The sequence below is a fragment of the Dama dama genome, chromosome 20 (assembly GCF_033118175.1).
Source record: "Dama dama isolate Ldn47 chromosome 20, ASM3311817v1, whole genome shotgun sequence".
Classification (NCBI taxonomy): Eukaryota; Metazoa; Chordata; class Mammalia; order Artiodactyla; family Cervidae; genus Dama; species Dama dama.
Window position 1 is genome coordinate 60007136 of NC_083700.1, and position 27728 is coordinate 60034863.

The 27728-nt window shown below is 35.4% G+C and overlaps 1 long non-coding RNA gene across 1 annotated transcript; it reads left to right on the forward strand.

Annotated features, from left to right (window-relative positions):
* Positions 1-5787: 5787 nt before the first annotated feature.
* On the forward strand, positions 5788-27728 carry LOC133040443 (uncharacterized). The gene is made up of 3 exons (XR_009688961.1): positions 5788-5842; positions 25825-25879; positions 27674-27728. It is a non-coding gene; the product is annotated as an uncharacterized LOC133040443 (long non-coding RNA).

Genomic DNA, 27728 nt, shown 5'->3' on the forward strand with positions numbered 1-27728 from the left:
ACTTCAGTCTGTTATTTCTCTAAAAGAGGCTCTAAAAAATGGTTATCCTATCACCTAAACAATTATAATTGCATTTGTGGTTTTTTATTAGTGAGTTGCTTAAGCTTGCTCATGAATAATATCTGCAAAATACAATAAATTTTTAAATACAAAATAAGAAAAGTGAAGTCAAATGCTTTTCTAGGAGACCAATTTTAACTCAAGTTGAGCTTTGTCTATAAATTTAATTTTCTTTAGTGACAATGGAACACTACAATGGAAAAGTTTCATCTTAATTGACTCCATGTGACACTATATCATACTTAATCATAGTTTAGGGAAGGGTAACAAAATTATTTGAAAACTCTATATTGCTAATAACACCTTTGTTACTATGATGACTTTAATTACAAAGGTCCTTTTGTCCTAGATCTCGATGATTTAGCAAAATACAGATTATTTCTTTTACCTCATTTTCAGAAAGATAACGTTTCCAAGGGCATTTCAAGAAAATAAAGAGTTAAGCTATCCACCCTGTCTTGAAATAGAACTTTTTAATTGCCATAAGTACTGCATTCCATGTAACAAGGCCATTCTTTTGAAACACTGCATGAATATTATCTTCTGGAGCAATGCAACAGGGTGGAAGGGATGAAGGTGTTGTGTTCTCATATTCAAATCCTGTGTTACCTCAAATTTTACCCAATTTGAAATGTTACTATGGAATTAAATATGATAATATTTTTTATCAAAGTAGATGTTCTTTCAGTTGATTAAACATCCTAAGAAACTCTTGCAAATATGCTTTCTAACAAAAATCTCTCCATCCTTGCTGCTCTTCTCCAGTCTTCTTTCTCGAATAAAACAGACATTCTTGCCACCTTGACTTTGCTCCAGATGTGCCTCTTCCCACAGTTTGTTCTCCAGTTATTGAAGCCAGGAGTTGCAAATCCAAAAGTGTGAAATGGCAGCTTGCAATCCCCTAAGGTGTCAATAAGGCTGGGGAAAGAGAATCATAGTTTTTGAGCATTCGGGCTCACAACTCAGAACAAAACCAAGCAAAACAACAGCAGCAAACCTTACCAACAACATGTCTTTTAGCTTATTTTATCCCATGAGGAGCCAGCCAGTCACCCTGGTTTAAATCCTACTGTTCAAAGATTGTTAACTCTTGGGGTGCTGCAGTAGATGGAGACAAAGAGCTGAAACAAGACTCAAAAACAAAAAGATGTATTCAACTCTCTTGATTTTAATATATGTGACTTGGAGAACCAAGGACATGGAATGGAGTGATGTCAGAGTTTGTATCCTGAGGGACATTGTTTTTTATTCTCTTAACATCTTCAACAGATCATATCATGCAGTCTCAGGATCTGTGCTAGTCTTGTTTGGAAACATCACCTTCAAAACCAAATAACTTTTAATTGCTATCATTACCAGGTTACTGATACAACATATGACAGCTATAATCCAATCATGTCTATCATACATTTAATGGGAAGGCTTATCAGCTACAGAGGAAACTTAATTAATTAGGTATTCTCCGTTGTAAAGTAATACACAAACATTCAGATCACACTTACATGAGATAAGCAGCATGAGTCATAGTGCAATAATATACTGGTTATGTGACAGGATAAACTGAGACTAAGCCTTTAAAAATGACTCATTCAAGGACACAGAGATCATCAAGAACAGGACTCAGAAGGGAACTTACATTTCCTGCCTCTTAAGCTAGTTCTCAGAAAACCATTCTATTACCATGAGAGGCAACTGTAGCAGCCAGAGTGTTTTGCATACAGATTTAAATTCACAGAAATGGAATTTAAAAGCAGCTGCAGAACACAGTAGAGATAGCTGACTTTGCTAACTGGAAACTGATAATCTAGTTGGTTTTCTAATCTCCTTTCTCTATGTTCCTCTAACTAAAGGAAAGTGGCACCTGTAAGTACCTTCAAGCCTGGCAATTTGCTTTTATAGCTAGATATACTTTGGAAAGATGAAATGTGTATGCCACTTGGCAAAACAGTATGACTCTGTTAGCCTTTGCTTGCTTTATCCTGAGCCAAAAAAAAATGTAGATTTGATAGCATCTGTTTCCACTACCCATGCTAGCCCAGTCATCAAAAAAGCATAAGGGTTGGGAAGGAAGTTCTGTAAGCTTTCAACGTGCTTGTTCCTTACCAGGAAAGCCACTTTTTTCCATGCATTCACTCTGCTTGTCTTCCTTATGTTTGACTCACATGTTTAGCTGGGAGGTAACTTAGGAGCAAATCAAGGGGAAAAGATCAAGGGTTAAGCGTTGTATTAAGTTTCATGATTATGAAAAAAAAAATAATAAGATGTCAAGTGTTTTCAAATGGAAGCTAAACAGAATGATCTTTAAAAGTTAAGAGAGTGGGAGTTCCCCAGTGACCTAGTGGTTAGGGTTTCGGGATTTCGCTGTTGTGGCCAAGTTTCAGTCCCTGGTCAGGGAACTGAGATCCTGCAAGCCTCACGACATGACCAAAAAACGTTTTTAATAAAAATAAAAATATCTTAAAAAAAGAGGAAGAGAAACAAACAATCATCCTCGGATCCTGTGAAAATTTTGTCAGCACATATTAGACTAGGCAAAAGAAATTTAACTTCACTGGAAATTTTCAGGAGACAGATCAAAATGTCTTAAAATACAGAATAATAGGGAAAAAAACACATTTGCTACATCAATTCCCTTTTTGAAAAAAGAAACAGAAAACAGGATTTCTAAAAGCAAACACATACCATGGCATTCTCTTCCTTGTTCTTACTTTTTACTTTATTTTTCTTCTTATAAATTGAGAATAATTCAGCAATAAAGACTGGAAAAATATGAATTAATTTAGAAAAAAGAAAAAAATTTGTGTAACAGTTAAACCAATGTGTTCAACTTTATACCATAAATAACTCAATATTGTCACAAGAAGATGGAAAGAAGATCAAAGAAGGATATTTAGAGGAGAAAAATTCTCTTTTTGCTTTGGTGTACATGACCTTGAGGGATCGCTTGACATTCGTAAGCTATTAACAACATTGAAGGATATAAAGAAATACTTTGAGCAGTGGATTATCATAGACAGTGCTTTGCAAAGCTTATTAATAGGAAAACAATCACAGTTATATAAAGATGTTTTGTGGATATTCTATTTACATTACAGAAACATATGTACAGAAATGCATACACATTCATAAAATTTCAACTGCTTATTATGTTTATAAATATCAACAAATTCATATAAAGTAAACCCCCATTTACAGCTCAAACTTATTTAGATATCTATGAATGCTTTCCTATTAATAAGCTTGGAAAACACTTTCCATAATAATTCAATGCTAACAATTTTCTATATCACTCACCATGGGCAATAGGTTAAGGTCAATGGATTTCTCAAGGTTATATATAAGTACTTGTGTCTCAATCTCTTTATAAACTAGGATTAGAATTATTCATACATATTCATATCCGATTTCCCAATACTTACAAATCTTTCACTTAAAAGGTTCATGCCACATTTTTAATATTGGAGAATAGGCTGATTTGATATACATGATTTTGCTTCATATTTATTATTCACAGCTCTTTCTCTTTTCATCTAAAACTTAGTATAGCTGTGAAGAGAAACAAAAAGCAAAGGAGAAAAGGAAAGATATACCATTTGAATGCAGAGTGCTAAGAATAGCAAGGAGAGATAAGAAAATCTTTCTCAGCAATCAGTGCAAAGAAATAGAGGAAAAGAATAGAATGGGAAAGACTAGAGATCTCTTGAAGAAAATTAGAGACACCAAGGGAACATTTCATGCAAAGATGGCCTCAATAAAGAACAGAAATGGGATGGACCTAACAGAAGCAGAAAATATTAAGAAGAGGTGACAAGAATAAACAGAAAAACTGTACAAAAAAGATCTTCATGACCCAGATAATCACAATGGTGTGATCACTTACACTCACCTAGAGCCAGACATCCTGGAATGTGAAGTCAAGTGGGCCTTAGGAAATATCACTACAAACAAAGCTAGTGGAGGTGATGGAATTCCAGTTGAGCTATTTCAAATCTTAAAAGATGATGCTGTGAAAGTGCTGCACTCAATATGTCAGCAAATTTGGAAAACTCAGCAGTGGTCACAGGACTAGAAAAGGTCAGTTTTCATTCCAATCCCAAAGAAAGGCAATGCCAAAGAAAGCTCAAACTGCCACACAATTGCACTCATCTCACATGCTAGTAAAGTAATGCTCAAAATTCTCCAAGCCAGGTTTCAACAGTACATGAAACGTGAACTTCCAGATGTTCATGCTGGTTTTAGAAAAGGCAGAGGCACCAGAGATCAAATTGCCAACATTCATTGGATTATGTAAAAAGCAAAAGAGTTCCAGAAAAACATATATTTCTGCTATATTGCTTATGCCAAAGCCTTTGACTGTGTGGATCACAATAAACTGTGGAAAATTCTTAAACAGATGGGAATACCAGACCTCCTGACCTCCCTCTTGAGAAATCCGTATGCAGGTCAGGAAGAAACAGTTAGAACTGGACATGGAACAACAAACTGGCTCCAAATAGGAAAAGAAGTATGTCAAGGCTGTATATTGTCACACTGCTTATTTAACATATATGCAGAGCACAGCGTGAGAAATGCTGGGCTGGAAGAAGCACAAGCTGGAATCAAGATTGCCAGGAGAAATATTCATCACCTCAGATATGCAGATGACACCACCCTTATGGCAGAAAGTGAAGAAGAACTAAAGAGCCTGTTGATGAAAATGAAAGAGGAGAGTGAAAAAGTTGGCTTAAAGCTCAAGATTCAGGAAACTAAGACATGGCATGTGGTCCCATCACTTCATGGCAAATAGATGGGGAAACAGGGAAAACAGTAACAGAATTTATTTTGGGGGGATCCAAAATAACTGTGGATGGTGACTGCAATTGTGAAGTTAAAAGACACTTACTCCTTGGAAGAAAAGTTATGACCAACTTAGCATATTAAAAAGCAGAGACATTACTTTGCCAACAAGGTCCATTTAGTCAAAGATATGGTTTATCCAGTAGTCATGTATGGATGTGAGAGTTGAACTATAAAGAAATCTGGGTGCTGAAGAATTGATGCCTTTGAACTGTGGTGTTGGAGAAGACTCTTGAGAGTCCCTTGGACTGCAAGGAGATCCAACCAGTCCATCCAAAAGGAGATCAGTCCTGAATGTTCATTGGAAAGACTGATGCTGAAGCTGAAACTCCAATATTTTGACCACCTGATGCAAAGCACTGGCTCATTGGAAAAGACCCTGATGCTGGAAAAGATTGAAGGCAGGAGGAGAAGGGGATGACAGAGGATGAGGTGGTTGGATGGCATCACTGACTCGATGTACATGAGTTTGAGTAAACTCTGGGAGTTGGTGATGGACAGAGAGATCTTGCATGCTGCAGTCCATGGGGTCGCAATGAGCCAGACAAAACTGAGCGTCTGAACTGAACTGAACTGAACTGAGAAATCTAGTATATGAGCCAACAAGTTTGTGGCATTAAGCCATTTGTCTAAATTTATATGTTTTGACTCAACAATGGGAAATCAATGGCTTCCCAGAAAATTAATAGAGGCTTTCACAAGTTTCTGTTAATGGACGGAAACTTTGCTGTTATAGTCTTCGGAGAAGTTAACATACATTAACCTCCCAAATAATGCACATTTCTATTTTTAAGCTCTTACAAAATATACAAACTTCCTTCCCTATCTTCTGTTTTTGCTGTAGTTGTTGTTTAGTCATTAAGTTGTGACTGACTCTTTGCAACCCCATGGACTCTAGCCCACCAGATTCCTCTGTCAATGGGATTTCCCAGGCAAGAATACTGGAGTGAGTTACCATTTCTTTTTCCAGGGGTTTTCCAGACCCAGGGGTTGAACCTGCCTCTCCTACATTGGCAGGAGGATTCTTAACCATGGAGCTACCAGGGAAACCCAAGGAAATGATATTGGGGCATAAATAATTTTACACATTACTTAAATGTTTTCAAGGAAGTAAGTACTCTTTATGGACCATGGCTTTTGCTCATCCTTTTAATCTTGATTCTGATAAGTAGTGTAATATCCTGGTGATTAATAAGGTAAACACATCATACTAACCGATTTTCTGGAAAATTATTATAATTTTTAATGGATTTAATTTTTGGCTAAAATCTAAACTTGAGAATGAACATTCTTTATTTATTTCCTGTTCTTACTCTTTAACTATTAAGGTAATTGTAATTTTGGACCATAAGAGGCTTACTCTCATCTCTGCATCTTTCCTGGCATATTGATGCTATTCCTTCTGCCTGGAATCCCTTCTGCCAACTACTATTCCTATCTTCTGTTTACATGGACATAAACCCTAAGTATTTACTCAAAGATTTTAAGTTCATTCTTTATCAAACTAAAGAGTAACTACGTAGAAAGTTAAGACAGGGAACCTATCTAAAGTACGCATGCACGTGTGGCAGTAAGCACTCTGCCGTGCAATATTTAGATTCTTCTCTAAAATGGAACACAATAAATATTTCATAAATGTGCCAATTTACCAAGTCACTGTTTACTTAATTGCATACTCAGATAAAAATAAGTTAAATCATAGAGTAGCCTTCACATAAATGGAGCACTGTGTTTAGATATATGTATCCCTATGTGTCAGCTCATAAGAACACCTTCCAAAGATAGACTAATGCATTTGGAAGAAAAAGAGTCTGATTGTACTATCTTGCCCAGATGCTCAAAGAAAGCAGACTGGTTTTGACTATGCATTTTCACTTATCCATTAGAAGCACAGTCACTTAAATGCATCGTAGTATAAATATGCAAGTTAAACCACTCTTCATTAAGAAGTTCCAAAGCTATTTTTTAAGTGGAATTTTAGTTGTCTATGCTAGCAAAGTAATGTAGAAGTAACCGCTTAAATAATCCATACCAAGTGAATATATCATTTTGTAAAAGATGGCGGCTTAAAAGTAAATCTATTTCAATTTTTACTTAAATTATTAGAATAATTATTTCAGTCCATTTGATAAGTATAAAATAGATGGAAAAGTTGATTCAGGATGTGACCAAAAGAAAATTTCTATATATCTGTGAGTCACTTCATGTTTCCTGAAAGATTAACATTTTTGCTAATTAATTATTTTTGAAAATAAGTAGATCTAGTTAGAATTATTTAACTGATTTAAGTGTTTGTTAGTTGCTTAGATATTTATAAAGTAAATTGTTATTGTTTTTTAGAAAGCATGAACTTTTAAAAAGGAAACAAAGAAGCAAACCTAGGGCAGAATTATGTCCTTTTAAAAAATGTCTCAAAAGAGAAAACACATTGAGATTCCTTGTACTTGATTCTGATTCAAACTAGGTACCTTACTTAGCTGTGTGATTGTAAGCAAATCTGTTAATCTCTTCAGACCTGTTTTAGTGAGCGAGATTATTATGAAAAGCAAGAATAATTTTGTGATAGGTATAATACAATATCTTTCATGTAGAAGGAACCCAGAAGAAATAATTTTTAAAAAATATTTTATTTTTATTTATTTAATTTATATAATTTTTAGCTTAAGTTGGACTACCACTTGATTAAAGTTTTTAGTGAACAGTGAAACTCCTGGGCACTTGAAGCCTGTTTCCTAAACCTGAGAATACCTTCTGGACCATTGATTGCCACATCAGCTCATAGACTTCCCTCCCTTAGCTTGAAACCATAGTGTTTCTTTTCTTTTCTTCAAGGATTTCTATGTATTAAAAAGATCTTGCAGTTTATCCAGGATTTCTATCCATTCATGGCAGGAAGAAATAGCTTTTCATCATTCTTAGTCTGTCATATTTTCAGAAGTTAAAAATCTTTTCATTTTATTTCAGATAGTGATTTGTTAGAGTCACACATGGACATGAACAATAGAATAAATACATACATGGGGTGCTATCTTTGTGCTTCACATTATTTCCAGCTTCAGAGTTTTAATTGTCTACTTGTAGCTGAAGGGAGTTTACATCCTGTGGGTGTGACCTAGAGAATCTCAACTTTCTCATTTCCTGACTTCCCTATGTCTGCATTTGTAATCAAGTGACATTAATAGAGTTTACAATTATAATTTATAGAAGATAACATGCAAGCTGATGTTCCACCATTAGAAATTATGAGTTCCAGTTTTAGTGTATGTTCCCATGAAAATGTCTTCTCAAACTCGGTGTCCCTTGAGCTCTGGTGAAGCAATTAAGGGGGACTTTGGATCCTATTATGTTGACTTGGTTGAGCTCTTGTCTACTTCATGTCAGAAATTTGATTGTTTGAGTGATGGCAACAAAATTTTGAAAAAATACAAGGCCACCTAAAGATTATATTAAGATTTTTCATGAGCCATTATCATGATCCCTGCAGTTTTTAAGTTAATGATGTAGAGAATCAAAGAAAACACTATTAGAATGAAAAACGAGTAGGTGAAATAGAATCAGGGATGTTTAAACTGATTGGAGTACAGTTTTTAAGTACTTAATTTTGCCACTTCAGTTTTGTGATTTTGCAGGATTTTTCTCCTAAAAATATCAGAACTTCTGAAACAAATTAAGAAATTGTTGTTAAAAGATTAAACAAATAAAAATTTCATTTATTATTTTCAAAAAAATTTACCAGTTGATCTAGCAAAGAATTCCTTATGCCAGAAGTAAAGAGCTTGTTCTTCAGGGCCACAGTAACATGAGTAGGATACCCAGAGATACCAGATAGCAAGTAGGATACCCACTCGCTAGGGTTCAGATCTTACGGAAATAATTTAACCTTGTGAATTTTAATTTCATCATCGAGAACATAGCATAATAATAGTGCCAACTTCACTAAATCAGTTGAAGATTAAATTAGCTAATGAATAAAGTACTAGCAGAGTGCTGGCATATAGAAAACACTCAATAAATGTTAATTATAATTATTAATATAATCTTCCACTACTAGCTATAAACATGCTTCATTTGACCAGACACATTTTGTAGAGAACACATTGTACTATACTTTTTTAGGTAAAGATATATCTTATCGGTGGGACTTGGTAACAATTGTTGCAAAATGAGGATTAAATAGAAGATATGATGTGCGTGTGTAAATACTCTATTGAAGAATGAAAACACATATGTTCAACAGCAATTATGGCTCAGGGAGATGTCATTGCCGTGACAGGAAATGACTTTTCAATATAAAAACAAAAGGATGTGATACAGCCAAAACTGCCAGATCATAACTCCTTTTCTATCTAACTGCTTAGTTGTCTGTTTCTTCCTCTAACACAACAGTGAAATATGCATTGCCAACATTCCCTTTATCACTTGAAAATTAAGGAATAAAATAAGATCCATGCAAAATCAAGTCATTCTAAAGGAAAATAATAATGGGGAGCTAACTAACATACACTCATTATTTTTCTTTAAACTTTAGTAAAATGACAGACTTTGAAATGACTTAAGGATGTGAGTGTCTTTCTGTGTGTCTAGTACAATGATGTAGTAGTCTCAAAGACAGCATGCAATGTGGCAGTTGCTATGGTAACAAGATGTTTTTCATTGAAGAGCAGTAAAAAACTTGTGGCATATAAATAACATATGTACAGTATATTGTCTTTGAGTGAATGGCCTTTGCTCTTGGACCGTAAAAACATGCTTTTTTCTTTTCTGAAATTCTTTTCTATTTTTTGATGTGCATATGTATCCAATAGACTGGTGATCAAACTTCTCTCTTTGAAGCTACACAGGGTACAGATCTGTGGTGAAGAAAGAAAAGGTGGTTCAATATTGTATGTATGGTTAAAAGGAGTTGATGGGTTGGAAATTAAAGCACTTGAATTAGGTGCTGTTTTGAAAGCATTTCAAAATTTCCAAGCCCACTTTGCAATTAAAACTTGTGGTAGAGTAATATTTTCTTATAATTTATAGGAGAACTACTATAAAGCAATTAATTGTTTATACCCAAAAAAAGTATAGCAGTAGGCAGAGTTAGAAATCTGTATATTCAGAGAGTGGGTGGTGGTGGGTGGTAGTTTAGTTACTAAGTTGTGTGTGACTTTTGCAACTCCATGGACTGTATCCCACCAGACTCCTCTGTCCATGGAATTCTCCAGGCAAGAATACTGGAGTGGGCTGCCGTTTCCTTCTCTAGGGGATCTTTCTGACCCAGGAATCGAATCCATGTCCCCTATACTGCTGGCAAACTCTTTACTGCTGATCCACCAGGGAACCCCAAAGAGTAAGTACTATAAAGGAGATAAGGGCGCTGCATTTTAAAGTACTAACACGGATGGTCTAGGTTTATCCCTGTCCTGCTCCTTGGGCAAGTCATTTAGTGATTGTCTTATTCATAAATTGGAGATAGGGCTAATCTAATACTCACAAAGAATTGGCAAGTGTATCAAAGTAACAAATGCCTATGAGGCTGCTATGCAAATGAGAATCACTGTTCTTATCAAAGATTTTGAAAAGAAATACTTGGTAATCTCAAATTTTAGAAATACATTGTCTTGCTTGGCTTCAAAATGACAGACGAGTGTTAAAGGGAAGTCAACTATTTTATTTTATGGTCAAATAGTCAATGTTACTTGGCTAAAAACTATTGACCTTTCAGATTATATGAGTGTGCTAGCTTCATAAATGTGAGTTGACTTATATATTCAATAGTATGGCAGATATTCTGAATATATTTTAAGGTAATCATAATAGAAGATTAAAATTATTTGTTTATGTACATATATATATATACATGTAAGAATACATATAAATAGGTGATACATATATTATACATCTAGCTATTTTACATGAAGATACAAGGATATAGTGGGTACAGATATAGGCTTCCCAGGTGGTGCTAATGGTAAAGAACTTGCTGCAGTGAAGGAGACACAAGTTCAATCTCTGAGTCAAGAATATCCCCTGGAGGAGGGTATGGCAAACCACTCCAATATTTTTGCCTGGAGCATCCCATGGATAAAGAAGCCTGGTGGACCACTGTCCATAGAGTTGCAGATAGTTAAACACGAATGAAGCAAGGTGGCATGCATGCATATATTTAGATAGATGGATATGGATATGCACATTCATACATACATGCATATATTTATTTGGTTACTGATCTGAATACAAAAAAAGATTTAGAGAAGCCAAGAACAGTATAAAAGCAGAACATTTGGAGGGCACATTTTGGCCCTTAAGTTTCTACTAAACTCTAGAAAAATTGTGATTCTGTATTGATGTTTGCATGGAGAACAGGAAAGAAGAGGAAATAAACCTTAAGAGTGGAAAGTTTAATATGAAATCCCATTATAAAGTGTTCAGGGGATCTTTCCAACCCAGGGATTGAACCCATTACTCCTGCATTGCAGGCAGATTATTTACCATCTGAGCTACAAGGGAAGACTTAGTGTATTAATTCAGTTCAGTTCAGTCACTCAGTCATATCTGACTATTTGTGACCCCATGAACCACAGCATTCCAGGCCTCCCTGTCCATCACCAACTGACAGAGTCAACCCAAACCCATGTCCATTGAGTCAGTAAAGCCATCCAACCATCTCATCCTCTGTCGTCCCTTTCTCCTCCTGCCCTCAATCTTTCCCAGCATTAAGGTCTTTTCAAATGAGTCAGCTCTTCGCATCAGGTGGCCAAAGTATTGGAGTTTCAGCTTCAACATCAGTCCTTTCAATGAACATCCAGGACCAATCTCCTTTAGGATGGGCTGGTTGAATCTGCTTGCAGTCCAAGGGACTCTCAAGAGTCTTCTCCAACACCATAGTTCAAAAGCATCAACTCTTCGGCGCTCAGCTTTCTTTATGGTCCAACTCTCACATCCAGACATGACTACTGGAAAAACCATAGCCTTGACTAGACAGACCTTTGTTGGCAAAGTAATGTCTCTGCTTTTTAATATGCTATCTAGGTTGGTCATAACTTTCCTTCAAGGAGTAAACATCTTTTAATTTCATGGCTACAATCACCATCTGCAGTTATTTTGGAGCCCAAAAAAACAAACTCTGACACTATTTCCATTGTTTCCCAATCTATTTGCCATGAAGTGATGGGACCACATGCTATGATCTTAGTTTTCTGAATGTTGAACTTTAAGCCAACTTTTTCACTCTCCTCTTTCATTTTCATCAAGAGGCTCTTTAGTTCTTCTTCACTTTCAGCCATAAGGGTGGTGTCATCTGCATATCTGAGGTTATTGATATTTCTCCTGCCAATCTTGATTCCAGCTTGTGCTTCTTCCAGCCCACCGTTTCTCATGCTGTACTCTGCATATAAGTTAAATAAGCAGAGTGACAATATACAAACTTGATGTACTCCTTTTCTTATTTGGAACCAGTCTGTTGTTCCATGTCCAGTTCTAACTGTTGCTTCCTGACCTGCATACGGATTTCTCAAGAGGGAGGTCAGGAGGTCTGGTATTCCCATCTGTTTAAGAATTTTCCACAGTTTATTGTGATCCACACAGTCAAAGGCTTTGGCATAAGCAATATAGCAGAAATATGTTTTTCTGGAACTCTTTTGCTTTTTACATAATCCAATGAATGTTGGCAATTTGATCTCTGGTGCCTCTGCCTTTTCTAAAACCAGCATGAACATCTGGAAGTTCACGTTTCATGTACTGTTGAAGCCTGGCTTGGAGAATTTTGAGCATTACTTTACTAGCGTGTGAGATGAGTGCAATTGCGTGGCAGTTTGAGCTTTCTTTGGCATTGCCTTTCTTTGGGATTGGAATGAAAACTGACCTTTTCTAGTCCTGTGACCACTGCTGAGTTTTCCAAATTTGCTGACATATTGAGTGCAGCACTTTCACAGCATCATCTTTTAGGATTTGAAATAGCTCAACTGGAATTCCATCACCTCCACTAGCTTTGTTCATAGAGATGCTTCCTAAGGCCCACTTGACTTCACATTCCAGGATGTCTGGCTCTAGGTGAGTGTAAGTGATCACACCATTGTGATTATCTGGGTCATGAAGATCTTTTTTGTACAGTTCTTCTGTGTATTCTTGCCACCTCTTAATATCTTCTGATTCTGTTAGGTTCATACCATTTCTGTCCTTTATTGAGCCCCTCTTTGCATGAAATGTTCCCTTGGTGTCTCTAATTTTCTTCAAGAGATCTCTAGTCTTTCCCATTTTATTGTTTTCCTCTATTTCTTTGTACTGATCGCTGAGGAAGGCTTTCTGATCTCTCCTGGCTATTCTTTGGAACTCTGCATTTAAATGGGTGTATCTTTCCTTTTCTTCTTCGCTTTTCATTTCTCTCCTTTTCACAGCTATTTGTTAGGCCTCCTCAGACAGCCAGTTTGCTTTTTTGCATTTCTTTTTCTTGGGGATGGTCTTGATCCCTGTCTCCTGTACAATGTCATGAACCTCCGTCCACAGTTTATCACGCACTCCCTCTATCAGATCTAGTCCCTTAAATCTATTTCTCACTTCCACTGTATAATCATAAGCAATTTGATTTAGGTCATACCTGAATGATCTAGTGGTTTTCCCCACTTTCTTCAATTTAAGTCTGAATCTGGCAATAAGGAGTTCATGATCTGAGCCACAGTCAACTCCCAGTCTTGTTTTTGCTGACTGTATAGAGCTTCTCCATCTTTGGCTGCAAAGAATTTAATCAATCTGATATCGGTGTTGACCATCTGGTGATGTCCAAGAGTCTTCTCTTGTTTTGTTGGATGAGGGTGTTTGCTATGGCCAGTGTGTTCTCTTGGTAGAAATCTATTAGCCTTTGTCCTGCTTCAATCTGTATTCCAAGGCCAAATTTGCCTGTTACTACACATGTTCTTGACTTTCAATTTTTGCATTCCAGTCCCCTATAATGAAAAGGACATCTTTTTGGGGTGTTAGTTCTAGAAGGTCTTGTAGGTCTTCATAGAACCATTCAATTTCAGCTTCTTCAGCATTACTGGTCAGGCAAGTGAACAAAAAATAAAATAAAACTTTAAAGTTTGAGTAAGCAGGAAGAGACTATAAATGATGACAAAGTAGATTTGAAAATGAACCAAAAACATTCAAAAATTAAAAGAAAATCAATAATGATGCTCTGAATTTTATTCATCTCTTAATTGGAAGTCCTAGAAAGAATAACAGGATATTAAGAAAAAGATGAAGTATACATGCTATAAAGGAAAAACAAAATGTTCACAGGTCACATTGACTATATTTCCATGATAGTCAACACAGGAATTCCAGAAGAATCTATTGATACATATCAATTGTAGAATTAATATTTAGAAGGCTAGTCAATACAAAATCAATATATAAACATATGAAATTGTATTCAACAGTGAAAATATAGTAGGCAATATGTTTTTAATATAAAAAACTCCGTTAAAATTGCATCATACTGTTACCTAGAAATACCTTCAATGAAAAACTGCAATCTTTTGACATAAATAAGTGTATATGTTACTAACATACATGTTTGAAATCTAATTTAATTAAATTATTTCCAACATTTATGATGAGAAGATCCAATACCATAAAAATATAAACTTTCCCTTGGTACAAATGCAATTTCAGCCAAAATATCAAAACAATTTTCTACTGAGTTTAATGAGCTGAATCTAAAATTTGCAAAGTAGACTGAATTACCAATAGATAATTTCAAGAAATAAGATCAAGATAGATAGAATGAAGATAGGAAGAAAAATTATAGATATTAATATTTATTGTAAAGTTAAAATATGAAGACAGTGTAGTGACAAAGTGCTAAACAAATACATAGGATAGACTAAAGAGTTCTGAACAGACTTGTGCATATATGGAAACTTGATTTATGACAATGTAGACATTATAGATGATGGTAGAAAGAAAATGTTTTTTAAATTTACTTTAAATAATTATCCTGAAATAACTGGTTACCCATAAAAAACTAAATTGGAACCATAACTCATGTATGCACAAACATCAATTCTACGTAAATTAGAGAGTGAAATGTGATAGCAAATCATAAAAATGTTAAGAGACAAGCCAAGAAAACATTTATTATGCATATAGTAAACAAAGAATTAATAGCTATGTTGTTAAGAAAAAGACAAATAACCCAGTAGAAAACTGGGCAAAAGAACATACAGGCATTTCACAGAAGGTGAAACATAACAGATTCTCAATCATACAAAAATATGTTCCACCTGGTTAATAATCAGGAAAATTGAAATTGAAAATCATTCTGATATCTTTCCACATATATGTTATTGGGAAAACAAATAAAAATTAGACAATGCTGATATTGACTGGACTGTGGGTTAATAGGAATTCATATCTATTTGTGAAAGTAAAAGTGAAGTCACTCAGTCATGTCTGACTCTGGGACCCCATGGACTGTAGGCTACCAGGCTCCTCCGTCCACGGGATTTTCCAGGCGAGAGTGCTGGCGTGGGTTGCCATTGACTTCTCCAATCTATCTGTGGGATACATGTAATTACACAACCATTTGGAAATAGTTTGGCATCACCTAATCAAGCTGGAGATTTGCATGTCCCCTTCACCAGCATATTCTCTGTCATGTGACAAAGAGAAACACTTATTTCTCCAAATTTATAGGGTTTTTTTTTAAGCTTACAATTTCATTGCTTAACATAACAAAATTCTTATAATTAGTCAAAATGTCCTATAAGAATGTAATAGATATATACATTTACAACAGTCATAAAATGGAATATTCTATCCTAGTAAAAAATTAGACTTCAACTATGTATATCAACATAGATTAAAGAAAAAATATGAACCAAACAAGTTGCAGAAAAATGCACATGATGTAGTTCCATGTATATACATTCCAATGCAGACAGAACTAAGCCCTATATTGCTAGTGTTCAATACATGTGTAATAAAAACAAAAGAAAAAAAGAGTATGATTAAGATCACATTCAGAAAATAGAATAAACTTGCAGGGTAAAGGGGAATTATATTGAGGGTTTCTAAATGACTACTTATATTCTGCTTCTTTTACTATAAGGTGGCTAAATGAACATTTATTTTATTATTCTTTTAACTGCAATACACATAGGTTTAAATGAAATAGCAAGATGTCATTCATTAGTTTATTTCTATATCATCATCTACTGCCTATAACCTGCTATCATACAGATATTAAATTGAATAGACAAGTTCTGTCTCTTTAAAAAAGAGTAATACCTAGTATGGCTTATAGATAAACACACTAGAAATAACAATACAGTATTATCACATTGTTCCATGACAGATTCATGCACAGAAAAAAGACAGTTAAATTGATCTGGGGCTTGGTGGATTCAGAGGAGATGTCTTACGGATGTGACAGTTCAGCTGAGAGTTGAAGCAGGCATAAGAAGTTGTTAGCCAAGAGAACAGTCCCAAAAATGCATTCCAGAAAGAGCCAGAAGTATGTGAGGAGGCAGACATTCTAAAGAAATCAGGCTTTTTAAAGAACTGAATGAAGCTGATAATTTGCTGGCAATTGCTATCTGATTCCCTTAGGAAAAACTACTAGATTCTAGGGAGCAGGGAAGTTGGGGTGTGAAAAAAAGAGACTAGAAAACTTTCAGAAGTTAGTCCTCCTGAAGAATAATGTATTCCTGTTAATCCAACACTTAAACAGAAAGCTACCAAAAGACTCAAAAGTTCTATAATTTTTTTTAGCTTGATGTTATACCTAGGGAGTGGTTCTGGTCACCAGAAAGTTGATTAGGCAGGAAACATTATTTAAATTAAAACTGGTTAAATTCCTTCAAGAGAGGAAAGGACACAGAAATTCTCTTCTACTTCTGTCTTTTCAGAGAAGAGTTATCCAGTAAAAAAGGAAGTTCTATGATATAAAAACAGGAGTTTGAAGGTTCGGAGATGGCCAATAGGAACAGAAGTAGGTTCATGAGGAAGACGAAGAAAGTACTAGTCTTTTAGGCATCATATTTTAAGAGAGACCAATAAACCTTAAAACCTCCGGTTCAAAACATGGTGATTAGAATATTGAACATCCTAAAATGAGAGAGGGAAGCCTACAAAAATTAAAGTGGTAGGGGTTCTTTTCATATGTTATGGTATCTATTCATAATAGAGTATATGTATAATAAAGCATTTTATACAATTTAATTACTGAAATGAATAAATTGTTATTTATAGAATTTTAAAGAAACAGGTAGAAATTAAGCAAGTGAACACAAGTTATCTCTTATCTCACATGAAGTTTACAATTTGAGTAGTAAAATATGATAAGACACCAAAGACCTTTTGAAGAATTTTAATAATAAGTTGTTTCAATAATAAATTGCTATGAAGTTCATAGAGTAATTTAAGTCCTTGCTACCAGAACTAGAAAAGACAATCCAGTTCATTGCTGCCTTAGATCCAGCTGTAAGTTTTCCAAGTTGTAAGACTGTTGTATGAGGACAAGCAAACCCCATTGTTCATGATTCCCAGAAATTAGAGCAAAAAGAAAAAAAAAAAAAAAACATAAAATTCAAAGTCTCCATGCAACTTATTTGTGATTATTACTAGAAACACTATGTTCACATGCATCAGTTGACAGGACCCTACAAATGATAGTTGTGATGTCAAGGCCTTAACAACAGCAAATTGCATTAAAAGGACACAATTCCTCTGAGTCACGAGAAGACTTCAGATAGTTCAGAAAGTCAGTTCCTGAAAGAGTGTGCAAATTTAGCACATCACAGTACAAAGATCATGACCTACAAACCCAGCTGCCCTGAAGCCAAATGTGTTTTTGCTTTCCTTTACAGGAACCAAGAATCATTCAAGTTATTCATGTCTTGAATGATTCAAGCTATAAAATGAAACCTTATTAGTGATTTCCAAGTACAGATGGTGTATTCCCTACCTCTTTATTTGTCTTCAAATTAAAGTGTTGATTTATGTTGTCTCTAAATTTTTATGTAAATTTGTTTGATTAAAGGGCCTTCTAAATTTTGTTTTTTGAAAAGCATTGGACAAGATGATCTTTATGATCCTATACAGCTCTAAATTCTGCAAGAGCATAAACCATGCCTGTCTTTTTCATCTCCTATTCCCAATTCTCAGCAGTGTCTAGCAGCGCTTAAGAAATATTGCTGTATAGATGAATGAATAAATAAAAGGTAGATGAATACAATTCATAGTGTGATGGTTAAATCCAACAAGGGATATGAGGAGCATGACCAAGAAGTATCTTTTAAATTTTTTTTTTAACAAGCATTTGCTAAATAAATAAATAAATGCTTATTCATTGATCAAATAAGTATTGAGCACCTGTTGGGTTCAGGTGTCAATTTACTTAGTTGAAAGTACATCAGTGAACAAAAAAGATGTGTTTGTGCTCAGTTGTGTCAGACTCTTTGCAACCCTATGAAATGTAGCCCACCAGGATCCTCTGTGCATGGAATTTTCCAGGCAAGAATACTGCAGTGTGTTGCCATTTCCTCCTCCATGATGAAGAACATAAATAAATACATAGCTTGATAGGTGATGACTACTATAGGAATAAAAGGGTAACATGTGCAACTTTGTAAAAGGGTCCAGGAGGACCCAGGCTGCAGAGGTGCAAGTTGTAAGGATAAATGGGGTAGTCTTGGATGACTTCACTAAGAAAGTAACTTACAACCAAAGAATTGAAGATGGCCATCAAATTAATCATGCAGAACACTAGTGGAAATAAATTTTAGGAAGAAGAAATAACAAGTGTAAAGTTTCTAAAACAGAAAAGCATACCTTATGCTAAAGGAACAGGAGAGAAACCTATGTTTCTAGATGGGAGTGAGGAAGTAGAGGATAGTGTAAGATAGGATTATCTTAGTCAGCTCAGTTCAGTCAATTCAGTTCAGTTGCTCAGTCATGTCCGACTCTTTGCGACCCCATGGACTGCAGCACGCCAGGCCTCCCTGTCCCTCACCAACTCCCAGAGTTTACTCAAACTCATGCCCATTCAGCCTGTGATGCCATCCAGCCATCTCATTCTCTGTCATCCCCTTCTCCTCCTGCCTTCAATCTTTCCCAGCATCAGGGTCTTTTCAAATGAGCTGGTTCTTCCCATCAGGTGACCAAAGTATTAGGGTTTCAGCTTCAATATCAGTCCTTCCAATGAATATTCAGGACTGATTTCCTTTAGGATGGACTGGTTGGATCTCCTTGCAGTCCAGGGGACTCTCAAGAGTCTTCTCCAACACCAAGTTCAAAAGCATCAATTCTTCAGTGCTCAGCTTTCTTTCTAGTCCAACTCTCACATCCATATATGACTACTAGAAAAACCATATCTTAGATGGACCTTTGTTGGCAATGTCTCTGCTTTTTAATATGATGTCTAGGTTGGTCATAACTTTTCTTCCAAAGAGCAAGTATCTTAATTTCATGGCTGCAGTCACCATCTGCAGTGATTTGGAGCTCCAAAAAATAAAATCTCTCACTATTTCCATTGTTTCCCCATCTATTTGCCATGAAGTGATGGGACCAGATGCCATGATCTTAGTTTTCTGAATGTTGAGCTTTAAGCCAGCTTTTTCACTCTCCTCTTTCACTTTCATCAAGAGGCTCTTTAGTTCTTCTTTGCTTTCAGCCATAAGGGTGGTGTCATCTATATATCTGAGGTTGTTGATATTTCTTCCAGCAATCTTGATTCCAGCTTGTGCCTCAACCAGCCCAGCATTTCTCATGCTGTACTCTGCATATAAGTTAAATAAGCATGGTGACAATATACTGCCTTGATGTACTCCTTTCCCAATTTGGAACAAGTCAGCTCAGGTTGATTAAATGTATTTTCTCACAGTCTGGAGGCTAGAATCTGGGAGAGGTGGTTCCTGATGAAAGATGTTTTCCTGGCTTATAAATGGTTGGATTCTCACATGGCCTTTCCTCAATGTGAGCATGTTAAGAAAGAGAAAAAGAGATCTCTCTCTTCCCTTCTTATAAGGCCACCAGTCCTAGGACCTTACCCTACTGATTTACCTTCTAGACTCATATCCCTAAATACAGTCACACTGGGGATTAGTGTTTCAATATGTAAATTTGGTAGGGACATAATTCAGCCTATAGTGGAGATCAACAAGCAGAATTTGGGAGCAAATCACATAGGGTCTTGTAGACCATTGTAAAGACTTAGGCTAATAATCTCTGAAATTCTCTCTACAAGGGAGTTTTATAATTCTGTGTTCTATCAAGCTATAAAATTGATTTCTTCCCATTACTTTTGGGTGTTTACTCAGGGCTGAATGGTAAGAGAAAAAGCTAAGAAGATACTCAATTCGAGTCTCAAATGTCTGTTTGAATATTGGTTTGAATATAGTTGAAATAATTTGCTTGAATTTATTAATTGAGTTCTATATCACAAACCTTGGAGTTAAAGTCTCTTTAGTTTAACATGCAAATCTATGCAGAAACATGCAGAACAGGATTCATAAAGCAGCTGAAACATTTCTTCAGGCCTTCGTATAGGGGTCAAACAATGGAAATGGGAGGTAGTGAACATGCATTGCTTAAAAAGAATTTTTGTATGACCAAGTATGACAAAATATATTTTGGATGTGTACTGGTAAATGGACTATATAAACCAAAAGTGAGGTGAGACACTATTCAATGTAATTATAAAAATTTCTACTGCATGCTTATAAAGTATTCTAATGGTCTAATAGATCATGTTTAAAGATGTATAACTGACACTAAGAATCAACTATTCAGCACACATATGCCAGGAATTTTTGGCAGAGTAACCTTCCATTTAACCAGAAATTAGCCTATCCAGTAAAATAATATAATTTAATCTTTGTTCAATGTCATTAAGAAAAAAAGAACAAACATGCAGTTAGAGGAAGTAGTTACACATTAGAATTATCATCAAAGCTGAACTAATTGTAAAATTTTATAATCTTGTGTTATTTTCAATCTTATAATAACAATGATAGTTATTATTGTCATCATTACCACTATTAACAGTGACTCACATTGTTTTACTCCAGAACCAGCTTTCTTTATGAGACAGAGTATAGAACATTCCACTCAATGCAAATCTATGAGAAGGACGAAAGGAAGGAATTGCACTTGTTTGTATATCAGTCCAAATGAGACCTAAAAAAATCAGCTGTCTGACCTTCTCATTTTACAGATAAGGAAAGAGACCCAGTGAGGTTTAATAGTGAAATGTGAAATTAAGATGATTTGCTTTCACACAGATTTAATGGCTTTATCCCTAGCTACTCATTCAGCTTTATATCTAGTCAAACAAATAAATAGGTAACAGTTTTTTAAATGATTTCTGCATCACAAGACTGACTAAAATGTATTCTCCGCTGTAACTTTATCAATCAAGCATAGATTTCAACCCTAGATAAGAGGAATAAGTTTTCTCAAGGTCAGACTACAAAATTTCTATCATTTTGTGTATTAGTTAGAACTGCCAGCTATTTTATTGGTGTGTGTTTTTTTTAACTCACCCAGGAAAAGATGAGCAGCTTTCCATCCTGTGTCAGACACATCCCCTAAATCAGTTTTCCAGCACTAAAGGGAGAAAGATGTCCAAATAAAAAAATTAGCATTTATGCATAGATTTCTCTAAATGAAGAATTTCACACACGATAGATCTGCGTATTTTACTTACACTAGGCCATATTACCTAAAGAAAAGCTCAAGAACAAAAATGAAAGGCAAAAGGCCTTTGTTATGCCCACATGTACACAAGGGTCATTGCTCTATTGTGGTCAGTACTTGTGGTTACAGTCATTAGGTGGTAACTTCTACCGCACCGTCGTGAGTTATAAACCTGAAAGTAATATGAAGCAGAGAAACCAGCAAAGCTGACCCAACCAAGATGGATGTAAAATTAGCAGTGGGCTAGAGAACTTTATGCCAGTTGCTAAGGGCACCATACAACTGATGGATAATGTAATAACACACATTCAGCCACACTTATACTAAATAAGTTCACAACATCATTAATACCCATAGCAGCAGGGGCACAAGCTGACTGAGGTAAGCAAAGGTGTACATGATGACTATACGTTAGGGAAGGGCCTAACCACTTACTGATTGATGGGATGCATAACAGGAGAGCGAAAAGGACACTGCAGTTCTTGCTTCATTTGTTCCAGCTTTTAACTTAAATCTCCCCGAATTCTGTTATTTCCACTGCTGTCACATTTTGCATTTCCCTTTCATTGAAAGTGTGGATTATATCTCTATTTTAATAATCGTATGGACATGGGCTCTCTTATCAGCAAGTGCTCCTAATTTCTAGTATGTCCTGAATGTTCTTCCCCATGTATGGAGTGCCACTTTGCCTTAACTATTCTTTTCACCTTTATTTCTTTTTCACTTCATTTCCTTATCACTTTATTTTCTTAGAAATATTGAAAATGAACTATTAACCAAACTCCTGCCTGCCATTCCAATATAGAATAGGGGGAGGAGTGGGGAAAAGAAAAAAAGAAAGGGCTGAGGGTATTGTGCATGTATGCAGGCTACCTCTAAAAAAATCGTAAAGGGAAAAACAGTCTGGCAACTTGCATTCCTTTGAAGTCATTGTTCCCAGATAACCAGCATTGTATTTATCAGAGTGTGCCAAAACTGGACATTTCTTTGTCCCCCTTCCCCATGACATTTTTGTCTTGGTTGCTAAGATGTGTCCAACTCTTCTGTGACTCCATAAACTGTAGCCTACCAGACTCTCTGTTCATGGGATTTCCCACGTAAGAATACTGCAATAGGTTGACATTTCCTTCTCCAGGGGATCTTACCAACCCAGGGATTGAACCTGGGTCTCCTGTTCAGAAGGCAGATTCTTCACCGCTGAGTCACAAGGGAAGCCCTACCCCTTGGATACTGTCACCATTATCCTTTTAGGAGTCAATTGTCTTAATAATTTGATAACTGCTGCTAATTAATTTGACTCTTTCTCATGAAAAATGTCTTGGCTAGAAGGAAGGTATGAAGCAGAGCAAATGTAAATCTCATGTCAAATCCTGGAATATGGAGCAGAAATAGTTTGAACATGGGAAATTATAGCTTCCTTAAATAATACTCTCTAGCAGTCAGCAGCTCTGTGTCCTTCAGAGCTGAGTTTACCTATATGAAATCACAGATCCAAAGGTTAGAATTTTCAGGAACTTAGATTACTTAGTCAATCACTCTTGCTTTGCATTTGAGAGTTTAGTTAACTTGTCCAAAGTCAGACTAAAGTGATTATAACTCCAGTGATCCTGGAGTGTTCTCAATGAGTAATAACCTTTGAGACCTGTCCATGAAAAACATGGACTCTGGATTCAGGTTGTCTGAGTTTCAGTCCTGGTTCCAGAATTCACTGAAGCTCTCTGACTTTGGGTAAATGATTTAACCTCCCTGTACCTCTCTCATCTGCAAAATTGGATTAATAAAATTATCTACTTCATTGGGCCAATAGGATGGCTATGAGGATTTAGTAAAGTAACAAATGTAAAGTAATTATGATAGCCTGGAACATCATAGGTGCTCAACTAATTTTATACCATTATTAAAGAAGTGGCAGAAAAATCAACAGGAGTGGTCCAATATTTCCATAGTGATATCTTCTTATCTCCTTTTATCTTTCCTCTAAAACTTCCCCACTCCCTCTTTTTCTCCAAATTTATTGCTCTCATTACAATTACACTTTAGTAAAGCCAAGATATAGTTTTGTTTGCTGTAGCAAATCCAATTCCCAAAACAGTACCAGACACATAGTAGGTACTTGATAAATTCTTAGAGAATTTAAATTCTTAGAGATTTTAAATTCTTAGAGAACAAATGTATAGTAGATATGAAACTTGGACTACCTCCAATAAAAGATGCTTCTATGGATTTGAAATTTTTCAAAAAGGGCAATATGTGTATCTTTTAAAAAAATTTTCTTTTAACATGCTTTTCCTAAGATATTTTTGGAATTTTGTCTTTCTTCCTATGATCCTCAATGGCTATGGCTAAGTCAGCTTTATACTTTCCAAGAAACGGGGACCCAAACTTCTTTGTGGCTATGGTGTATAGAAAGGGGTGGTGATGCTCCTTGATCACAGCACAAAGCACATATGTCATCTGCAGAAACTAATGTTTTTGGTGAATTCAGTTAAAAATCATTGAAAGTTTAAAGAGCAGGGCTGGAATCTCAAGTTTACTATTAAATATCTGTGTTACCTTGAACCCTCATAGACTCTATGACCCTCAATTTCTATCTCTATAAAAATGAAAAGATATATTTAGGTGTTTCATTTGTAAGGTCTCTTTCAGCTCTAAAGACCCTTGACTCTGTAACCAGGAAATACTATTACTTAATAACTAACAAACTTGGCATACTGGAATCCCACTTTAATACTATTTACTCTGATATCTATAGGACTTCATGCTTCTTCCACTATAATTTTAGAGGGACCACATTGCTGTATCCTAACAGACCATGACTTCCAATTCACTTTCATCTTAATCTTCTAGTTAAACTAATTGGAAATCTTCAATATGCACCTCATATTAACAAGGCTTGAGAAGTAAGGAGAAACATTACAAAGAAGGTATTTCTGACATGATTTCATGTAGTTTTTTTATTTCACTTCAGTTCAGTTCAGTCGCTCAGTTGTGTCCAACTTTTTGTGACCCCATGGACTGCAGAATGCCAGGCCTCCCTGTCCATCACCAACTCCTGGAGTTTACTCAAACTCATGTCCATTGAGTCAGTGATGCCATCCAGCCATCTCATCCTCTGGCATCCCCTTCTCCTCCTGCCTTCAATCTTTCCCAGCATCAGGGTCTTTTCCAAGGAATCAGTTCTTTGCATCATATGGCCAAAGTATTAGGGTTCCAACTTAAGCATCAGTATTTCCACTGAATATGCAGGACTGATTTCCTTTAGGATGGACTGGTTGCATCTCCTTGCAGTCCAAGAGACTTTGAAGAGTCTTCTCCAATACCACAGTTCAAAAGCATCAATTCTTTGGCGCTCAGCTTTCTTTATACTCCAACTCTCACATCCATACATGACTACTGGAAAAACCACAGCTTTGACTAGATGGACCTTTGTTGGCAAAGTAATGTCTCTGCTTTTTAATATTTTGTCTAGGTTGGTCATAACTTTTCTTCAAAGAAGCAAGCATCTTTTATATCCATTTAAAGTGTCTTATTGAATATTAAGGATGAGAGTTTGTTTGTTGAGAATCCTATAATTAAAGTAATGGCCTACTTCATGAATTCCTCCATTCTTCTTTATTACTTCCCTTTTTCACTCTGGCCCACTGAAATGCTCAGTGAGATTTAAAGGAAACTCACTGCATATTTTCTCTAGATCTCAGTTTCCTTATGTATAAATGATTAAGCAACAATAACGACATCTATTTTATTGATTTGTTGTCAAGAGAAAATAGAAAATTTACCATGTAAAAGCTAGTCTATAAAATTTTAAACATATTATGAATTTTGAGTACTTAATTATTCTTTCAGTTTCTCTGTTGTGTTAATCATGCTCCTCTGACCATCTTTAGGTTTAGAATTAGGTTATTTATTTGACTTTTTTCTTGTTTCCTGAGGTAAGTCTGTAATGCTATGAACCTTCCCCTTAGCACTGATTTTACAGTGTCCCATAGGTTTTGGGTTGTTGTGTTTTCATTTTCATTCATTTCTATGCATATTTTGATTTCTTCTATGATGTGTTGGTTATTCAGAAGCCTGTTATTTAGACCAAAATCTAGAATTAAGAAAAAAAAAAAAGAGAGCCATGTTATTTAACGTAGCAAACCAAGCATTGAAAAAAATGTCAGAAAACCTAATATCAATCTGAACTGATCAGTACTTACTCAAACGTGTAGCCTATAAGCTTAAATAAGTCATTTATATTTTCTGAGACTTTTATTTTTTCTTTTTCAGCCTGTAAACTGGAGTATATCTTTGTCTAGTGCGATGGTCAAAAGTGATGACATAGGTAAAATATTTTTAGGTGTGAATTTGTTTTCTAATGAAATATTTATTATTCTGTAGACGTCACTGCCTAGTTCAAGGTACACATTAAACACTAGCTAAAAACTTGACAACATAGAAGGGGAAAGGACTCTGGAGACTGACGAATCTAATCTCCATATTCTTTCAGGGGAAGAGGCCTATTGATAGATCAGTTTAAAGTTTCCAGAGTCAAACTAAAGCATAGATGTTAGTGCATTGACTGATCGTGTACTTTGTTCTCCAAAAAATGTCCAGGACTCTGGTTACACTCGAGATGAGTATCCATGGGAGGGAGTGCTTCACCTGTGTTCTCTAAGCCACAAGAAAAATAAAATAGTATTGCACTGACCCACAACCATTTCTGTATATAAAATAAGAAATCTCTATTTTAAAAAATGAAAGACATAGTGGCAATAATACAACTCATGGGAGGGAAATAAATGATCACCAAGAAAAATTTGTCACCTAATAGAAATCTCTATGATCTACAGTAGATCATAATGAAGCTATCCATCAAATCAGTTTGGCCTTTGATTCTCTGATCACTAATATGAGCTTCAGTGAAAATTAATTAAATACTAATTTTATAAATTTCAGTCTTAATACTGTTCAAAGCACTGAACCTGACTTTGCCTAAAAGAACTGCCTCTCCAGTACCAATAATATCTCTAATCAATCTGTTAATAGAGGTTCCTTAGACTTTCAGCTTCAGCCAATTACTTACAGAGAAGTCAGCACACTGCCTTCCCTAAGCCAGTGTAACAGGGCTTACGCAAAGGCTGGGGTGGATATTTTAAATCTAAATCTTTTTAAGCCAGCTGCTTCATTAACAGGTAAGCCAGTAACTGATATTTCTAATTTAACATTCTTTTCTAGAGTGTCCCCATCAACCAGGATATGTGTCAGAGTAACACTCTCACAAGGAAGAAGTAAAACAAGCTTGAAACAGTTTAGTGGGGGGAAAAAGAAACTGATGTAGGGTTATTTTTCACAGTCTAAATGATTGACTTGGTAGTCATCGAATACTAAACCTAAATTCACACACTTTGAAAGTGGAGGGATTAAGAGATTGTAAAATGAGAAATATTCAAGTCAGAAGCAAAAAGGGGTGAGGAATGGTTAAAAACAGAGCACTTTCTAAAAGTTAGAAAGATAAGGAGACATCAGAAAATATTTCTCTATATGAGTTTATCATATTTTTCAGATGACTCACATATTAAAAGTATATTAAGACCACTATTATGCTATCAGTCAAGAATAGTCCTAGACTCCATAGCTAATCCAGATGGAGATGAAACCAAAGAAAAAGAAACAGTTAGTACAAGATGTGATGCATTAATGTGCTTAGATACTTGTAAGTAGAATATGTACAATCACAGTTCAGAGAGGGGAAAAAAAAAAGTGTGGCTAGGACTTCAAAAATATTTTGCTTGCATATTGCCTAATAATTGTTCATCAAGTTTAATTGGCTGCATAGAATACAGATGTTGATATATTGTAAGAGTTAACATTTATTAACTAAAATGTATGTATCATTTTCTAAAAAGTACCTAAAAATCTAAATATCATAGCAATCTGATACCAAACAAATCCATTTTAAAATTTACATAAGCAAGATTTCCTCTAAATCAGAAATTTTATATTATTTTTTTTTTTACCTCTTCAATTCCTATGGATCTTTCAGTTACATACAAAAATCATGCCTTAATGCAACATATTGTATGGTTGCCCTTTCTGTCATAGAAATATAAGTTGAATTTTATTTTATTTTTTTTAGTAACAGGAGACTTTATTCAAAAGGATTATTGCAGGGGAGGCACTATTGCCCTGGG